We start from the raw sequence: 19,429 nt of genomic DNA, 5'->3' as shown, positions 1-19,429 counted from the left end.
AGATTGAATAAGGCACTGTTTATCCACCTAGTACTTTAAGATCTGTCAGCTACTCTCTGTGATCATGGGGGTGTGTACAGTTATACAGTTATTCTTAATATCATTGGTAGCTTGATTAACCAATTAGGGTCAGTTTAGTTGTAGAAATAGCAACAGGCTGTGTAGTTTCTCCATCTGCTCTTAAAAAAGCCCGGGCGTACACCAGGGGAAACGTGTTGAGCTTACCTGGTCCCATCTGACACACCTGTGGAGATTCTAACTATGTGGAAGAGGAAACCCTTCCTGTTGGCAGTGAAACTTTGGAACTCAGGAGAGGGACTCTAATTGTTCACAACATAATTTGTGAAGTGCTTGCTATTAACTTACATCTTGCAAGTAGAATCTGTTTTTATGGCGTGTTGCCTGCTTGAATAAAATACTACCTTGAATCCGGTCTGTTTTGCGCTTCAGGGCATAAGCTGTTAGCCTCTTTTGATGTTGGACAATGCTGTTTATGACCCTTTTATAAGTACATGGGCTATAAATGTCCTTTGAAGTTCCAGGAATGATATGAAGTTATAGTACTGACCCTCCCAAGGACTTCATAAGCTTTTAGCTCTGTGATGACTCTGTGATAAGGACATACTTGGAAGTTCTGTTCAGAAATACTAACTGTTGTTTTCCAGTTTAGTACATATTTGCAAGGAGATAGAAACTGGTTTAATCATTTGAAGCTCTGTTCAGAGAGATATCATCTCCAGTTAGTTTCACTTGTCCCAAGAAACTGGTTTAGATATAAAGTCTGAATACATCAAGAAATTGTAGTCCAAAATGATACTAATTACAGCATGCATAACTGCCGAGCTCTCAAATGGAATCAAGCAAAGGGAACAATGTCCATGGAAGTGACCATCAGACCAATTACCTCCATACATTGAGCCACTGATGGCTGAACAGTAGACTGTAGGACTGTAGAGAGAGGCAAGAAGAAAGAATTTGGGGTTTTCTGACCTCTGTCAGAAATATTTTCATCAACAGGGAATCTATTATGGTCCCTAAGAAAACTACCCTTGTAGCTGGAACAAGGGAACTCTTTTCCAGATTCACTTTCGATCCGTGGGAACGTATAAAAAAGACAACAAGATCTTTGTATGAGAGTTTGCTTGTTGAAAAGATGATGCCTGAACCAATATGTCGTCCAGGACTTTTGAGAAAATTCTGGGAGCTGTGGCAAAGCCAAAAGAAAGAGCCACAAACTGAAAATGTTTGTCCAGAAAGGCAAATCTCATGAACTTGTGATGATCCTTGTTGAGACACTTTAGGTCTAAAATATGACGAAAATGTCCCTCTTTTTTGGGAACAACAAACAGATTGGAAGAAAATCCTAGGCCCTGTTTCTGTACTGGAACTATCACTCCCATGGAGAAAAGGTCCTGAACGCAGCTCAAGAATGCCTCTCTCTTTATCTGGTCTGCAGAGAATCTTGAGAGGAAGAACCTGCCCTTGGGAGGAAAAGTTTTGAATTCTATTTTGTAACCCTGAGATACTATGTCCACAGCCCAGGGATCTGGGACATCTCATATCCATTCTTGACAAAACATTGAAAGTCTGCCCCCACATGATCCGAGCCCGGACCGGGGGCAACCCCTTCATGCTGACTTAGACTCAGCAGCGAGTTTCTTTGATTGCTTCCCCTTGTTCCAAGACTGAGAGGGCTTCCAAGAAGACTTGGACTGTACTTGTTTGGAAGAGGAAGACTTTCCTTTGAAGTTACGAAAGGAACGAAAATTACTTTGACGTCCTTTAGGTCTGTTCTTCTTATCTTGTGGTAGAAAAGACCCTTTCCCACCAGTAATATCGGAAATTATTTCAGCCAGATCTCGTCCAAACAAGTTCTTACCCCTGTAAGGAAGCGCCAGAAGCTTGGACTTAGAGGTAACATCCGCTGACCAAGTTTTAAGCCACAACGCCCTGTGGGCTAGCACAGCAAAGCCAGATATCTCCCAGTTTAATAACTTCCATGGTAGCATCAGAAATAAATGAATTGGCTAGCCTGAGAGCCTTAATTCTGTCTTGGATCTCCTCCAAAGGAGTCTCTACCTGAAGTGAATCAAACAAGGCGTCGAACCAATAAGATGCCGCACTTGACACAGTGGCAATACAAACTGCAGGTTGCCCTTGAATATCTTGATGAACATACATCTTTTTCAAATAAGCCTCCAGCTTTTTGTCTATTGGATTCTTAAAAGAGCAGCTATTCTCTATAGGAATAGTAGTTGTCTTAGCCAGAGTAGAATTGGCCCCTTCTACTTTAGGCACCGTGCACCATGAATCCTTAATGTAGTCAGCGACAGGAAACATCTTTTTAAAGACAGGAGATGGGGAAAAAGGTATCCCTGGCTTCTCCCATTCCTGTGCAATAATCTCCGTTGCACGGTCTGGAACAGGAAACACTTCCACAGAAGAAGGAACATCGTAGTATTTATTAAGTTTACTAGATTTCTTAGGGTTGACAACGACAGGAGTATCGGAGTCATCCAAAGTAGCCAAAACCTCCTTTAACAATACACAAAGGTGTTCAAGGTTAAATCTGAAGGTTACAACTTCAGCATTAGATGAAGGAATTATACAGTCCGAATCTGAGATTTCAACCCTCAGATGCTACCGATGTATCCTCCTCATCAGACTTATGAGGGAGAGCAACCTGTGCAGCAAAAGATGGAGCAGAAACCTTACTATCTGAATCTCCAATCTTCCTCTTGCATTTTCCCTGTAGTATAGGGAAAGTAGATAATGCCGCAGATACCGCCGAAGATACCTGAGCAGCAAATTCTGCAGGCAAATAAACTCCTCCAGGAGGCTAAGAAGAACTGCAGGGCACTGTATGCAATACCATAGTGGCTTGGGACGTTTGAGTACAAACCTGTGGCATTGCCTGAACAGCATCATCCTGAATGACAGGCTCATTAGAAATAAAAATTTTGTCTTTACATTTCAAAGTTTAATTTAGACATGAAGTACAAAATTGCATAGGCACAACAATCTGGTTCTCTAGACAAAGCAGACAATTGTCCATAGGAACAGCCTCCTGTTTCATGACCCACAATAGTTTTACCAACAATATGAGTAAAAATTACCTTACTGTCACTTTAAATCTGCTGAAGGAACGCTATTCTAACAAAAATGATCTTTAACAAAAAGTAGGAGCACCTCTACACCTCAGCATTTAACTGAGGTGCCTACCTGCCCCTCCGGTGTGGAAATAAGCAGTCAGATTCACGAAAAATATAGCCATCTTTCAGCACAATCCATTCCGTGCATACACAGCTCCGATTACACAGAGGACCGAAGAGGCGGTCACATGATCGGCCAAGGGAAACTGCGCCATAAATAAAGCACGCGCTCAAGCCGACTGCAAAAGTAAACTGACACCGTCAGAGTAAAGGCCCCAAACTCCTCTGTACTCTGTTTATCAGAAAATATGACCGCTAAAAACAACATGCCCCACAGTAAATTAGCAATGAACTGATCCACAAGCTCAATCTAATTCACATCAGTAAATATGCATATAAAGTAAAGAACGCATGAGCCGCAGCCAGTTCTTAAAGAATACATGAGCCAATGGTTAACCCCTTCAAACAATAAAAGTGATTAACCCCTCTCGGAAAACACATACATACAAAGTGCCTGCATCCTGCCTAAAGCAATCCTTCAACTAAGAATTATGTCCCAAGAAAATCTGCAGAGGGCTTATTTTATTAACCCCATTCAGTGCCAGTCTCCCACCTAGAAGACAAACAGCACTTACCTGCAATTCCAGCTGTCCGGCAGATAGACAACTCACAAGGCATGAAAGGACGCATACTCCTTACAGAGACCTGTGGAAAAAAGAAAGAACAGAGTAAACTTACTCTAGCTTTCTATACTAGGGCATCAAAAACATTAGAAAAACGCAGACAAGGCCCACCTCACAAGTTCATAACTACTTTAAAGCCACCACTACACTACTGAAGAGATTAACGTAGACTACGGCTAGACTCAAAAAATCTTGCTTGTAGCGAAAGAAATCCAATTGTCTTCAGACACCAAAACTTCACCTCCTCCATTGACAAAGGCAAAGAGAATGACTGGGGATTATGGGTAGAGGAGTGACACTTAACAGCTGTGCTCTTTGCCTCCTCCTGCTGGCCAGGAGTGATATTCCCACTAGTAATTCATGATGTCGTGGACTCTCCATATCTTAGGAAAGAAAACTTCTGTGCAAAGTCAATTTTTATAAGATGGCATTAATGTAAATTATATATAAGATAATTTAAAGGGACAACATTACCAAATAGTATTATATTTAGGTTTCATTGTATACTAGGTCTATTTACATGCATTTACAAGCACACAAATATATGTACACAGTCTCATGTATTTTTCCATTGATATATTCATTTACACAGAGAAACTCTCACACACAATTATTTATTTAATATTTGGAATATAAAAATGGCTATCAAAAATAAAATATATTTTTCAATAAAATACAAAGGATATTGTACCTCTCTACTGCAAATTGAGATCAGGGAGTCATTGATGCATAAAAGCAGCAGAGCTGTATTGTTTTATAACGCATCATTGAGTAGTGCACCCAAGACAATAAGAGATGGGTCAAACTGGAGGAGGCTATTACACAAATTCTCCAATTGGGTAGTCTATGCTGAAAGATTAAGAAATAACCCTGTAGACTTTGTGATTCCCTTCCCCTGACTCCGCTCCTCCACAAAACTAATTCTTGTCTGGTCTATCATATAACCAACAGATAATCGCTAACATCCATTTCCTAATCCCTATATACTCATTTTTTTCCGCCCTTGTTTCCGTTATCATAACAAATCATTTTACATCTACTAACAGAAATAAATATTTGCTGACAAGGCACTTGACCCCTTTTGAGAGATTATTCTGCATTATATCACCTGTCAGGCATTTCCTCTCTCTAACCTATCAACTACTCTCCCAGACAAACAATCCCTCCATTTCTCAATATACTGACTCCTGGCATAAAGAACTACCCAGCCTATGACCTGAAGACCATCTTTAACCCCTTTCTATGCGGGATGATCTTTAATATAATGGTTTAGCTCCCAGCAGCGAGACCTCATTATTTAAACCAGTCTGCAGGAAGGGTCTAATAGTGCAGTCTTGCCGCTCACAGCAAGACCCGCGATATTACAAGTAGACAGACCCTTAACGATCAGCAACGTACAGGGTACGTTGCGGTCATTAAGGGGTTAAACTGTTGTCTAGATGGTACCTGACCCTGTGTCTTAAATATATCTCCCCCTAGGCTACTGAGTTGACTTGTGCTGGAGAGGATGGCAAGGAACATTTGATGTCCTGCCCAGTTATCTAACCATTTTGGAAAGAGGATTTACAATATATCAATACCATTTCAATAGTTACATTCGCAACAACTACTAATTTTTAATATTCCTTCTAAGCTAAAGAGTAAATTTAAAGGGTCTTAGGGCTAAATAACAAGTGGTTTGCTATTGTTAGCGCAGGGCGCACCACTTTAATTTACATGTATATTACAAGTTGAAAGTAAATAGTTGTGCTTGAGCGCAAACAAAATTTGCGCTCTTCAGATTAACGTGCCCAAGACCTAGCGTAAAGTGTAAGGGTTAAAAAAAAAAGTTCACCAAACACAACATAGGTACCTTAAAGGGACATGATACCCTAATGTTAAAGTAATTGAAAGTGATGCAGCATAGCTGTAAAAAGCTGACTAGAAACTATCACCTGAACATCTCTATGTAAAAAAGGAAGATATTTTACCAAACAAATTTCCTAAGTATTCACACCCACGTGGCATGTGCAGGCATCCTGTTATTTTCCTATTCGGTTTAAGGAGGTTTACTTTGAAATCTCACAAGATTTCAGTGAAATCTCATGAGATAAAAACAAAGCTGAAGCTGAAAATGTTTTTAGGTAAAATAGATTCCCTTTATATATATATATATATATATATATGTGTGTGTGTGTATATATGTATATACATGTGTATTTATATGTATATATGTACTTACATAATACATAGATACACATGTATAGACATATATACATATGTGTGTATATAAATATATATATATATATATATATATATATATACATACCGGTATATGTATTTTTAATAGTGTTTGTACCAGCTGACCTTAGGATATTAAGGCTATGGACAAGGACCCACAATATTTAGTATAGACGTGGGTCCCAAGGTGCACGGAGGTTTAAAAAATAATATAAAACTACACAGAGGTCCACAAGTAAACCTTAACCAGCAACCCAATATGAAGCCAATAAATTAAATAGATATAGGAGCCGTCGCGCCCCAGAAATAAACGCTACTAGGGATACTGGTAAATATTATATATTTTATTAATTTTAACCACACATTGATTGGTCATATAAAATTAAGAATATGCAATTCATTCATTACCCAAAAAACAGGGGTACCCAGAATAATATTAAATGAGTATAAATTATCCAAGCCGGCAAATAGACAATAAGATCTTCACATATGGAAATTCACCGAAGCAAGTCTCCACATAGAATATTCTTGTAGTTAAATTTATTCCTTCACTCCCTATGTGGCCAAATAATGTATACATCAGCAGATTAACAAAAGACCAGCAGATTAACAAAATAATTTCTTGTAATCAGTATCCCTGATCAGTGGCTGCACATTGCTCTAATAGTATATTACCATTTCAAAAAACTAATGCTAAAGTTCGATCCTAAATTACATAACATCGTAACCATTTTATATGATATTGATATATCATCATACCTATCAACAACATGCCATATTTACTTGCACATTATAGATTTTTATAAATTTGGTTTGGATGTATTTATCTGCTAAACTTACATAAATAGAGGGGTATATGCATATGGAAATTATCCATAGACATTTCTAACCTAGATTATACAAAGTCAACCTATCTGTAAATAAAAAGGGTGCATAGTTTAGCTCTTCATTTAACCCCTTAGGTTGGAGTGAATTGAGATTATAAATCCACTTACATTCAGATTTCAGAAGCAAATTATACCAATCACCCCCTCTTTCTGTGATGTCTATAAGCTCAAGGCCCATAAATTTCAGATCTAATACATAATGCTTTGATGAATTTCATAGAAATGTCTCGCTACCCCACTATCCTTGATTTTTTCATTAAGGATATCTCTTCTGTGCTCCTTCATTCGCTCTCTGAACTCTCTATATGTTTTTCCCACATAGAGCCGGGGGCAAGAACAGTAGGCTACGTATACCACACCCTCACTTCTGCATGTAATATGGCCTTTAATCCTGTGCGGGTGGCCTGTTATATCAATCATATACTGCCCACTTGTTAATTGTTTACACATTTTGCATCTACCACATCTGTGGCAACCATCCTTCATTTTGTGTTTACCTAGCCAATTTGTCTTGCTTTTATAGTGACTATGCACCAATTTATCTTTAAGGGACTGGGCTCGTCTAGCTGTCATTAGTGGGTAATCTCCTACTATTTTGTGTAAATCAGTATCTGTGGTAAGGACATTCCAATGTCTTTTTAATACTTTTCTCAGTTCTTCCCATTCTGAATTGTAAGTACTAATAAACCTCACTTCTGAACTTGATTGTTTAGCTGTCGATTCATACAATAATTTTTCATGTGTGATCTCACTAGCTCTTTTATAGCCCTTTTTAATTGCTTTTTTCGAGTAACCTCTAGCTAAAAAAATCTTGCCCTCAAATCATTTGCATATGTCTTGTATGTCAGTTCCTGAGAACAGTTTATTTTCTGTCGCAAATATTGACCTATTGGTATAGAGTTAATTTGATGTGGGGGATGATGACTTGATGCATCTAATAAAGTATTCGCTGAGGTGCTCTTCCTAAATATCTCTGTCACTAGCTTATCATGTTCTCTAGATATTTTTAAATCTAAAAAAGAAAGTGATTCATAGCTCCACTCAAAAGTGAAATTCAGGTTCCAATCATTACAGTTTAGTTGCTGCATAAATTTATTTAAAGTATCTGATGTGCCCTTCCATAATAGGAGGACATCATCAATATAGCGAATCCATAGCGTTATTGCCTTTTCAAATTTGCATGTTGCATCCAAAATGTTATCATTTTCCCATCTACCAAGGTAAAGACATGTGTAAGTGGGTGCACAGCATGCACCCATTGCGGTGCCCATTATTTGTCTATAATATTTCTCATCAAATTTAAAGTAATTTCTATTAAGGACAAAACGTAGTAGATCATGGACAAAGTTAGTATGGTTATCAAATTTTGAGCCTCTCTGATTAAGAATGGTCTTAATGGTGTCAATGCCTTTATTGTGGGGGATCGATGAGTATAAAGCTTCTACGTCAATGGACACTAGTATTGTCTCTGGAGTAAGTACTATATCATCCAATTTTCTCAGGACCTCAGTAGTGTCTTTGACGTAGGAAGGTAGGGAAGTGAGATATGGTCTTAGGCACAAGTCCAAATATTTTGTTACTCCCTCAGTCAGTCCACCAATACTTTAAGAGCGATGTGCAGCCACTGATCAGGGATACTGGTTACAAGAAATTTATAAATGTATAACAAAATGTTTAGGATTAATAAAAAAACACTTTTTTTTGTTTTGATGTGCAACAAAGTAATCAACGATTAATTCACTAGTGGGAGACACAATATAGAGGTCCGAATCTATGCAATAGCTATTGATTGATTGTGCCCGAGGAAACCCCAAGTGACGTAGGGTGAAACACATGTAGCAGAGTCTGTGTCGGCTGTATGCCGATTTCCATGCTGTCTGGAATTACAGCGTTCTAACTTGCAATCACATCCAGGAAACCCTGTAAGTCTCCCTATGTAAGCCGTGGACAGCTTTATTTTATGCCTATGAAAGGTAAGCAGAATGTTATGGCCTAGGGGGTGAACAAAGACATCTCACAACAACAGGTAATACGATGCAGACGCTGAATGTCAATAGCGCTGTGCAACTTCTCTCCTGTTGTTCCGGACTGATCTGTATATCTGTCCCAGTTTGGCATGGTTCAACTTTCTTTATGGTTATGAGAAAAGGTATGGGATGAAATTCTGGATGAGATATGAACAATACTGTAGCCCCCACAATGGTAATTTGTTAATCTGCTGAGGTATACCTTATTTGGCCACATAGGGAGTGAAGGAATACATTTGGGGATACCTAGTTGCTATATCATTGTATGCAGCTGCTGTATATTTGCATGAGACAGTTTAACTACAAGAATATTCTATTCTATATTCCATGTCATAGTTGACAATTCAAAAAATATGAATGTCTCATAGGCAGGACGCCACACAACCCCAGATGCAATAGCTGGCGAGGATATTATCACTGGGATCTATGCTGTAACAATCCTATACAAATGCAACACATTGGGCTCGATGATATAATCATCGAAAGCTCAAACCTACTTTTTCTCGCTGAATCTCGCAGGGCTTCCCCCGGTGCGATGATCGTAAAAAAGGGACAGTCTCTGCGAGTGGAGAGATGGCTCCTATTAAAAGTAATGAAGCTCGCTAGATTGGGACACTTCGCTCCTTAGTGCGAAATTAGCAGGGAGCAAATGGAGCACTTTAAAATTAAAATCCTGCAGCCAATATAACCCACATTATGCTGCTTTCTGCATAGAGCATCTTACATTCGCCTATATTTTAGTATGCATTTGTTTTTCTATTGGGGTTATAACTGTTCGTATTGTTTTAAGAAAAGCTTGCCACCTTATAGTTGGTTAGAAAAAACTGAGATCTGCAGTGCGAAAATCTTTATAGAATTACGCTTTATAGAATTCACTGACTGAGGTGCTGCCTGCCGGCCAATTGAATAATTATTTATGTGCAGCTTCTTCAACATTGTTCCTATAGATACATATACACCTGTGTCCATAGCTACTAAAGGGACAGATCCCCAAAATTAAAATCTCCAAGAAGACTTAAGCAGTGCCAGGCCGGCAGGCAGCACCTCAGTTAGTGAAGTATCTATTATGATTGGCTTTTTTCCCATGATGAAACCTGGTGATCCGCGGATTGGCTTTTCCCCTCGAAGATACCTGGTGATCTGTAAGCAGAAGTGACAGTTAGTCCTTCATATACATCAGCCGAGCATTGATTATGACTACCGGATCGGACCAACAGATGGCTTAATACTCTGTTGAACCAGTGTTTCTCACCTGTAACTATCCAGCACCTTGTTCATAGTTGGGAGGCCCCACCTACTTTCTATCATCTTGGCTGTCTGTAAAACATATGCCACAGTGATTTGACCCCTCCTATGACATTGACTGCCAGTAGCACACACAGAACACCAATCAAGGCTTTAAGGAAAAAACACAGAGCAGAGATTTTACCCCATTGACTACAGGTGGATGTATAGTGGAAGTATATACCAAGACTGCACACTCTAAGAGGCGACAAGCACCCCTATACACAAAGTTTGGGAGACTACCATTGAAGGAACCAAATCCCCATATACTCCAAGAGGTGGATGAAACCATAAGAAGCATACGCTGGTATCCAGAATTAATCTACCTCCAAGCACACCCTCCAGTGCGGCAACTTACCTCATATGATTGAGGTAAATTCTGGTAAGGGTATTTACTATATTTAAAACATCATAAGGATCTTCCCTGACATTATCTACATCCTGGTAACTTTCTGTTATTTATACCACTGATAGTGTATATACATACATATCAACTGCATATTACTCTGTTTTTATCAGGACGTGAAAGCGCTGTTAACCCTTTGTGCATATATATATACATATATATATATACTAGCAAGAAATAAGCACTCTGGTTTTGTAAAACAAATAGTATATTTAACTAATGTGACGTTTCAAGGTATTTACCCCTTCCTCAATACCTTGAAACGTCATGCTAGTTAAATATACAATTTGTTTTACAAAACAGTGCTTATTTCTTGCTAGTCTATTATTCCTGTTTTTGCACCCTGGCGGCTTCCTGACCAGTTTGGTGAGAGTGCTTATTAACCTAAAGATTTCTATATAGACTGTATATATATATATATATATATATATATATATATGTGTGTGTGTGTGTGTAAATCAAGAAATATCACCTGTGCTAAAACCTTACAATATAGTGATATGTTTTTTCAGTATATTTTGTGTGTTTAAATTTGCAATATCTTCTTTTAACTGTGGTAATAGTGGATATTGCTATTTTTACCGTGTATAATTAGTAGAATTAGTTATAGCACAGGGTATATATATATATATATATATATATATATACATACACCCCATAAATGTACAAAAATACACACAAAAATATACAAAAAAGTTAACAAGATTTAAATAGCGTGCCTGAATATTGACACAGTGTACCCCTGTCACTGTTGAAAATGTTAAAGAAAGCGCAATCAATGGTATATATAGGCGCTCTGCTATCATATAGTCTATTAGTCTATATAGTACAGTGTGTCGTATTAGACTGAGAACAGATAAATAGATACAGTTTATCTGGTGCAAAAGTAAGAATTCCTGCTTACCAAATCAAACCTCTATCTGTATGAGGTAAGTTCTGTGCTCTGTATGGGTAAAGGTGATTGTCTCTTTTCATGTGACAACACTGAAGGAGTGACACTTTGCTACAATGTAAAGTAGTGAGTGTAAAGCCTGTATAACAGTGTAAATTTGCTATCTCCTCAAAATAGCTCAACACACAGCCATTAATGTCTAAACCGTTGGCAACAAAAGTGAGTATACCCCTAAGTGGAAATGTCCAAATTGGGCCCAAAGTGTCAATATTTAGCGTGGCCACCATTATTTTCCAGCACTGCCTTAACCTTCTTGGGCATAGAGTTCACTAGAGATTCATAGGTTGCCTCTGGAGTCCACTTCCACTCCTTCATGAAGACATCACAGAGCTGATGGATGTTAAAGACATTGCGCTCCCCCACCTTCCATTTGAGGATGCCCCACAGATGCTCAATAGGGTTTAGGTCTGGAGACATGCTTGGTCAGTCCATCACCTTTACCCTCAGCTTCTTTAGCAAGGCAGTGGTTGTCTTGGAGGTGTGTTTGGGGTTGTTATGTTGGAATACTGCCCTGCGGCCCAGGAAGGGGATCATGCTCTGCTTCAGTATGTCACAGTACATGTTGGCATTCATGGTTCCCTCAATGAACTGTAGCTCCCCAGTCTTTATGTAGAGCAACAATTCTTTTTTTCAGATCCTCAGAGTTCTTTGCCATGAGGTGCCATGATGAACTTCCAGTGACCAGTATGAGAGTGTGAGAGAGCAATAACACCAAATGTAACACACCTGTTCCCCATTCACACCTGAGACCTTGTAATACTAATAAGTCACATGACACCGGGGAGGGGAAAATGGCTAATTGGGCCCAATTTGGACATTTCCCCTTAGGGATGTACTCACTTTTGTTGCCAACAGTTTAGACATTAATGGCCGTGTGTTGAGTTATTTTCAGGGGACAGCACATTTACACTGTTATACAGGCTGTACACTCAATACTTTATGTTGTAACAAAGTGTCATTTCTTCAGTGTTGTCACATGAAAAGATATAATAAAATATTCACAAAAATGTGAGGGGTGTGAGATTTTGTGAGATACTTTTGTGAGATACTGTATATATACACACAAACATAAACACACACACTATGGAGCCCATTCCACTCAAACACATTTAAACATGAAAAATAATTTTAATCAATTTTAACATTTTTTACTGTGTTTTTAATGAAAATATTTTACATTCCAATGTTCTTTACTTAAAATAAAATGTTCTTTGTATTTCTTAATATAAATTTCTATATATTTCTGTATATACGGCTATAAAAAAAATAAATAAGAGAACACAAAACTTATTTGATATGTTATTACATTTCCTTTTCTGTTTCTTTTGCTTTACTTTTATCTCATCAATATCTTTGTGTAACATTTTAACATCTAATTGAACTAAATCAATAACAGTATCTATACTTCTACTATATATTTGTGGAGTGAAATAATTCTTATTTCTTATTTGTAAAGCCTCTAGACTTAAAGCCTCTGATAACATTATATATAGAAAAAAATGAATTAAGTTTCGAACCTCTAAAAAAACTAACAGCTAGATTTAGAGTTTTGTCGGTAACGACCCGCGTATCTAACGCTGGCTTTTTTTCCCCGCACCTTTTAAATACCGCTGGTATTTAGAGTTCACAGAAGGGCTGCGTTAGGCTCCAAAAAGGGAGCGTATAGCATATTTACCGCCACTGCAACTCTCAATACCAGCGGTGCTTACGGACGCGGCCAGCTTCAAAAACATGCTTGTGCACGATTCCCCCATAGAAAACAATGGGGCATTTTGAGCCGAAAAAAAACCTAACACCTGCAAAAAAGCAGCGTTTAGCTCCTAACGCAGCCCCATTGTTTTCTATGGGGAAACACTTCCTATATCTGCACCTAACACTCTAACATGAACCCGAGTCTAAACACCCCTAACCTTACACTTATTAACCCCTAATCTGCCGCCCCCGTTATCGCTGACCCCTGCATATATTTTTAACCCCTAATCTGCCGCTCCGTACACCGCCGCAACCTACGTTATCCCTATGTACCCCTAATCTGCTGCTCCTAACACCGCCGACCCCTATATTATATTTATTAACCCCTAATCTGCCCCCCCCAACGTAGCCTCCACCTACCTACAATTATTAACCCCTAATCTGCCGACTGGACCTCACCGCTACTATAATAAATGTATTAACCCCTAATCCGCCTCACTCCCGCCTCAATAACCCTATAATAAATAGTATTAACCCCTAATCTGCCCTCCCTAACATCACCGACACCTAACTTCAAGTATTAACCCCTAATTTGCCGACCGGACCTCACCGCTACTCTAATAAATTTATTAACCCCTAAAGCTAAGTCTAACCTTAACCCTAACACCCCCCTAAATTAAATATAATTTTAATCTAACGAAATAAATTAACTCTTATTAAATAAATTATTCCTATTTAAAGCTAAATACTTACCTGTAAAATAAACCCTAATATAGCTACAATATAAATTATAATTATATTGTAGCTATTTTAGGATTAATATTTATTTTACAGGCAACTTTGTAATTATTTTAACCAGGTACAATAGCTATTAAATAGTTCATAGCTATTTAATAGCTACCTAGTTGAAATAATTACAAAATTACCTGTAAAATAAATCCTAACCTAAGTTACAATTAAACCTAACACTACACTATCAATAAATAAATAAAATAAAATACTTACAATTATCTACAATTAAACCTAACACTACACTATCAATAAATTAATTAAATACAATACCTACAAATAAATACAATTAAATAAACTAACTAAAGTACAAAAAATAAAAAAGAACTAAGTTACAAAAAATAAAAAAATATTTACAAACATTAGAAAAATATTACAACAATTTTAAACTAATTACACCTACTCTAAGCCCCCTAATAAAATAACAAAGCCCCCCAAAATAAAAAAATGCCCTACCCTATTCTAAAATTAAAATAGAAAAGCTCTTTTACCTTACCAGCCCTTAAAAGGGCTCTTTGTGGGGCATGCCCCAAAGAATTCAGCTCTTTTGCCTATAAAAAAAACCCATACAATACCCCCCCCAACATTACAACCCACCACCCACATACCCCTAATCTAACCCAAACCCCCCTTAAATAAACCTAACACTAAGCCCCTAAAGATCTCCATACCTTGTCTTCACCACACCGGGTCCCAATCAGTCCAGAAGAGCCTCTGAAGTCTTCATCCAAGCCCAAGCGGGGGCTGAAGAGTGACGTCCATCCTCCGGCTGAAGTCTTGATCCAAGCGGCGGCTAAAGAATTCCATCTTCGGGCAGAAGTCTTCATCCTATCCGGGCAGAAGAGTAGATCCGGACCGGCAAACATCTTCATCCAAGCCGCATCTTCTATGTTCTTCCATCCGATGATGAGCGGCTCCATCTTCAAGACCTCCAGCGCGGATCCATCCTCTTCTTCCGACGTCCTAAAACAGAATGAAGGTTCCTTTAAGGGACGTCATCCAAGATAGCGTCCCTCGAACTCCAATTGGCTGATAGGATTCTATCAGCCAATCGGAATTAAGGTAGGAAAATTCTGATTGGCTGATGGAATCAGCCAATCAGATTCAAGTTCAATCCGATTGGCTGATTGGATCAGCCAATCAGATTGAGCTCGCATTCTATTGCCTGTTCCGATCAGCCAATAGAATGTGAGCTCAATCTGATTGGCTGATCGGATCAGCCAATCGGATTGAACTTGAATATGATTGGCTGATTCCATCAGCCAATCAGAATTTTCCTACCTTAATTCCGATTGGCTGATAGAATCCTATCAGCCAATCGGAATTTGAGGGACGCCATCTTGGATGACGTCCCTTAAAGGAACCTTCATTCTGTTTTAGGACGTCGGAAGAAGAGGATGGATCCGCGCTGGAGGTCTTGAAGATGGAGCCGCTCGTCATCGGATGGAAAAACATAGAAGATGCGGCTTGGATGAAGATGTTTGCCGGTCCGGATCTACTCTTCTGCCCGGATAGGATGAAGACTTCTGCCCGAAGATGGAATTCTTTAGCCGCCGCTTGGATCAAGACTTCAGCCGGAGGATGGACGTCACTCTTCAGTCCCCGCTTGGGCTTGGATGCAGACTTCGGAGGCTCTTCTGGACCGATCGGGACCCGGTGTGGTGAAGACAAGGTAGGGAGATCTTCAGGGGCTTAGTGTTAGGTTTATTTAAGGGGGGTTTGGGTTAGATTAGGGGTATGTGGGTGGTGGGTTGTAATGTTGGGGGGGTATTGTATGGGTTTTTTTTACAGGCAAAAGAGCTGAATTCTTTGGGGCATGCCCCGCAAAGGGCCCTTTTAAGGGCTGGTAAGGTAAAAGAGCTTTTCTATTTTAATTTTAGAATAGGGTAGGGCATTTTTTTATTTTGGGGGCTTTGTTATTTTATTAGGGGGCTTAGAGTATGTGTAATTAGTTTAAAATTGTTGTAATATTTTTCTAATGTTTGTAAATATTTTTTTATTTTTTGTAACTTAGTTCTTTTTAATTTTTTGTACTTTAGTTAGTTTATTTAATTGTATTTATTTGTAGGTATTGTATTTAATTAATTTATTGATAGTGTAGTGTTAGGTTTAATTGTAGATAATTGTAGGTATTTTATTTAATTAATTTATTGATAGTGTAGTGTTAGGTTTAATTGTAACTTAGGTTAGGATTTATTTTACAGGTAATTTTGTAATTATTTTAACTAGGTAGCTATTAAATAGTTATGAACTATTTAATAGCTGTTGTACCTGGTTAAAATAATTACAAAGTTGCCTATAAAATAAATATTAATCCTAAAATAGCTACAATATAATTATAATTTATATTGTAGCTATATTAGGGTTTATTTTACAGGTAAGTATTTAGCTTTAAATAGGAATAATTTATTTAATAAGAGTTAATTTATTTAGTTAGATTTAAATTACATTTAACTTAGGGGGGTGTTAGGGTTAAGGTTAGACTTAGCTTTAGGGGTTAATACATTTATTAGAGTAGCGGTGAGGTCCGGTCGGCAGATTAGGGGTTAATACTTGAAGTTAGGTGTCGGCGATGTTAGGGAGGGCAGATTAGGGGTTAATACTATTTATTATAGGGTTATTGAGGCGGGAGTGAGGCGGATTAGGGGTTAATACATTTATTATAGTGGCGGTGAGGTCCGGTCGGCAGATTAGGGGTTAATAATTGTAAGTAGGTGGAGGCGACGCTGGGGGCGGAAGATTAGGGGTTAATAAATATAATATAGGGGTCGGCGGTGTTAGGGGCAGCAGATTAGGGGTTCATAGGGATAACGTAGGTGGCGGCGGTCGGCAGATTAGGGGTTAAAAATATTAATAGAGTGGCGGCGATGTGGGGGGACCTCGGTTTAGGGGTACATAGGTAGTTTATGGGTGTTAGTGTACTTTAGAGCACAGTAGTTAAGAGCTTTATGAACCGGCGTTAGCCCAGAAAGCTCTTAACTCCTTGCTTTTTTTTGCGGCTGGAGTTTTGTCGTTAGATTTCTAACGCTCACTTCAGCCTCGACTCTAAATACCGGCGTTAGAAAGATCCCATTGAAAAGATAGGATACGCAAATGGCGTAGGGGGATCTGCGGTATGGAAAAGTCGCGGCTGCAAAGTGAGCGTTAGACCCTTTCCTGACTGACTCTAAATACCAGCGGTAGCCCAAAACCAGCGTTAGGAGCCTCTAACGCTGGTTTTGACGGCTAACGCCAAACTCTAAATCTAGCCGTAAATTTCTGCTTACCTGATACATTTATTTCTTTACAGATATGGCGAGTCCACGGCATGAGTAATTACTGTTGGAAATATAATAATGGTGTACTCGCATATATGTCAAATCAGCAAAACAATCTCTATGAAATGTCAACTGTCAAGTTCATGTTAGAAGCATTAGGGTGAATGGAGCCTATATTCTAGTAAATTAAATTTGTATAATGATACACTTACGGCTAGATTTAGAGTTTGGCGGCCAAAGGGGTGCTTTAGCTACGCGTGCTTTTTTCCCCCCGCACCTTTTAAATACCGCTGGTATTTAGAGTTCACAGAATGGCTGGGTTTTCAGTGTGTTAGGCTCCAAAAAGGGAGCGTAGAGCATAATTTAACGCCACTGCAACTCTAAATTCCAGTGGTGCTTACGGACGCGGCCAGCTTCAAAAACGTGCTCGTGCACGATTCCCCCATAGAAAACAATGGGGCCATTTGAGCTGAAAAAAAAACTAACACCTGCAAAAAAGCAGCATTCAGCTCCTAACGCAGCCCCATTGTTTTCTATGGGGAAGCACTTCCTAAGTCTGCACCTAACACCCTAACATGAACCCAGAGTCTAAACACTTCTAACCTTACACTTATTAACCCCTAATCTGCCGCCCCCGCTATCGCTGACACCTGCATATTATTATTAACCCCTAATCTGCCGCTCCGTAAACCGCCGCTACCTACATTATCCCTGTGTACCCCTAATCTGCTGCCCCTAACACCGCCGACCCCTATATTATATTTATTAACCCCTATTCTGCCCCCCACAACGTCGCCTCCACCTGCCAACACTTATTAACCCCTAATCTGCCGAGCGGACCGCACCGCTGCTATAATAAAGTTATTAACCCCTAATCCGCCTCACTCCCGCCTCAATAAACCTATAATAAATAGTATTAACCCCTAATCTGCCCTCCCTAACATTGCCGACATCTAACTTCAATTATTAACCCCTAATCTGCCGACCGAATCTCGCCGCTACTGTAATAAATGGATTAACCCCTAAAGCTAAGTCTAACCCTAACACCCCCCTAAATTAAATATAATTTTTATCTAACGAAATAAATTAACTCTTATTAAATAAATTATTCCTATTTAAAGCTAAATACTTACCTGTAAAATAAACCCTAATATAGCTACAATATAAATTATAATTATATTATAGCTATTTTAGGATTAATATTTATTTTACAGGCAACTTTGTATTTATTTTAACCAGGTACAATAGCTATTAAATAGTTAATAACTATTTAATAGCTAAAATAGTTAAAATAATTACAAAATTACCTGTAAATTAAATCCTAACCTAAGTTACAATTAAACCTAACACTACACTATCAATAAATTTATTAAATACAATACCTACAATTATCTACAATTAAACCTAACACTACACTATCAATACATTAATTAAATAAAATACCTACAATTATCTACAATTAAACCTAACACTACACTAGCAATAAATTAATTAAATAAAATACCTACAAATAAATACAATTAAATAAACTAACTAAAGTACAAAAAATAAAAAAGAACTAAGTTACAAAAAATAAAAAAATATTTACAAACATTAGAAAAATATTACAATTTTAAACTAATTACACCTACTCTAAGCCCCCTAATAACATAACAAAGCCCCCCAAAATAAAAAAATGCCCTACCCTATTCTAAAATAAAAAAGTTCAAAGCTCTTTTACCTTACCAGCACTGAAAAGGGCCCTTTGCGGGGCATGCCCCAAAGAATTCAGCTCTTTTGCCTGGAAAAAAACCACATACAATACCCCCCCCATTATTACAACCCACCACCCACATACCCCTAATCTAACCCAAACCCCCCTTAAATAAACCTAACACTAAGCTCCTGAAGATCTCCCTACCTTGTCTTCACCTCACCGGGTCCCAATCTGTCCAGAAGAGGGTCCGAAGTCTTGATCCAAGCCCAAGCGGGGGGCTGAAGAGTGACGTCCATCCTCGGGCTGAAGTCTGGATCCAAGCGGCGGCTGAAGAAATCCATCATCGGGCTGAAGTCGGAAGTCCATCATCGGGATGAAGTCTTC

Source organism: Bombina bombina, chromosome 3, assembly GCF_027579735.1.
Source record: "Bombina bombina isolate aBomBom1 chromosome 3, aBomBom1.pri, whole genome shotgun sequence".
Lineage (NCBI taxonomy): Eukaryota > Metazoa > Chordata > Amphibia > Anura > Bombinatoridae > Bombina > Bombina bombina.
This window is presented reverse-complemented; position numbering follows the sequence as displayed.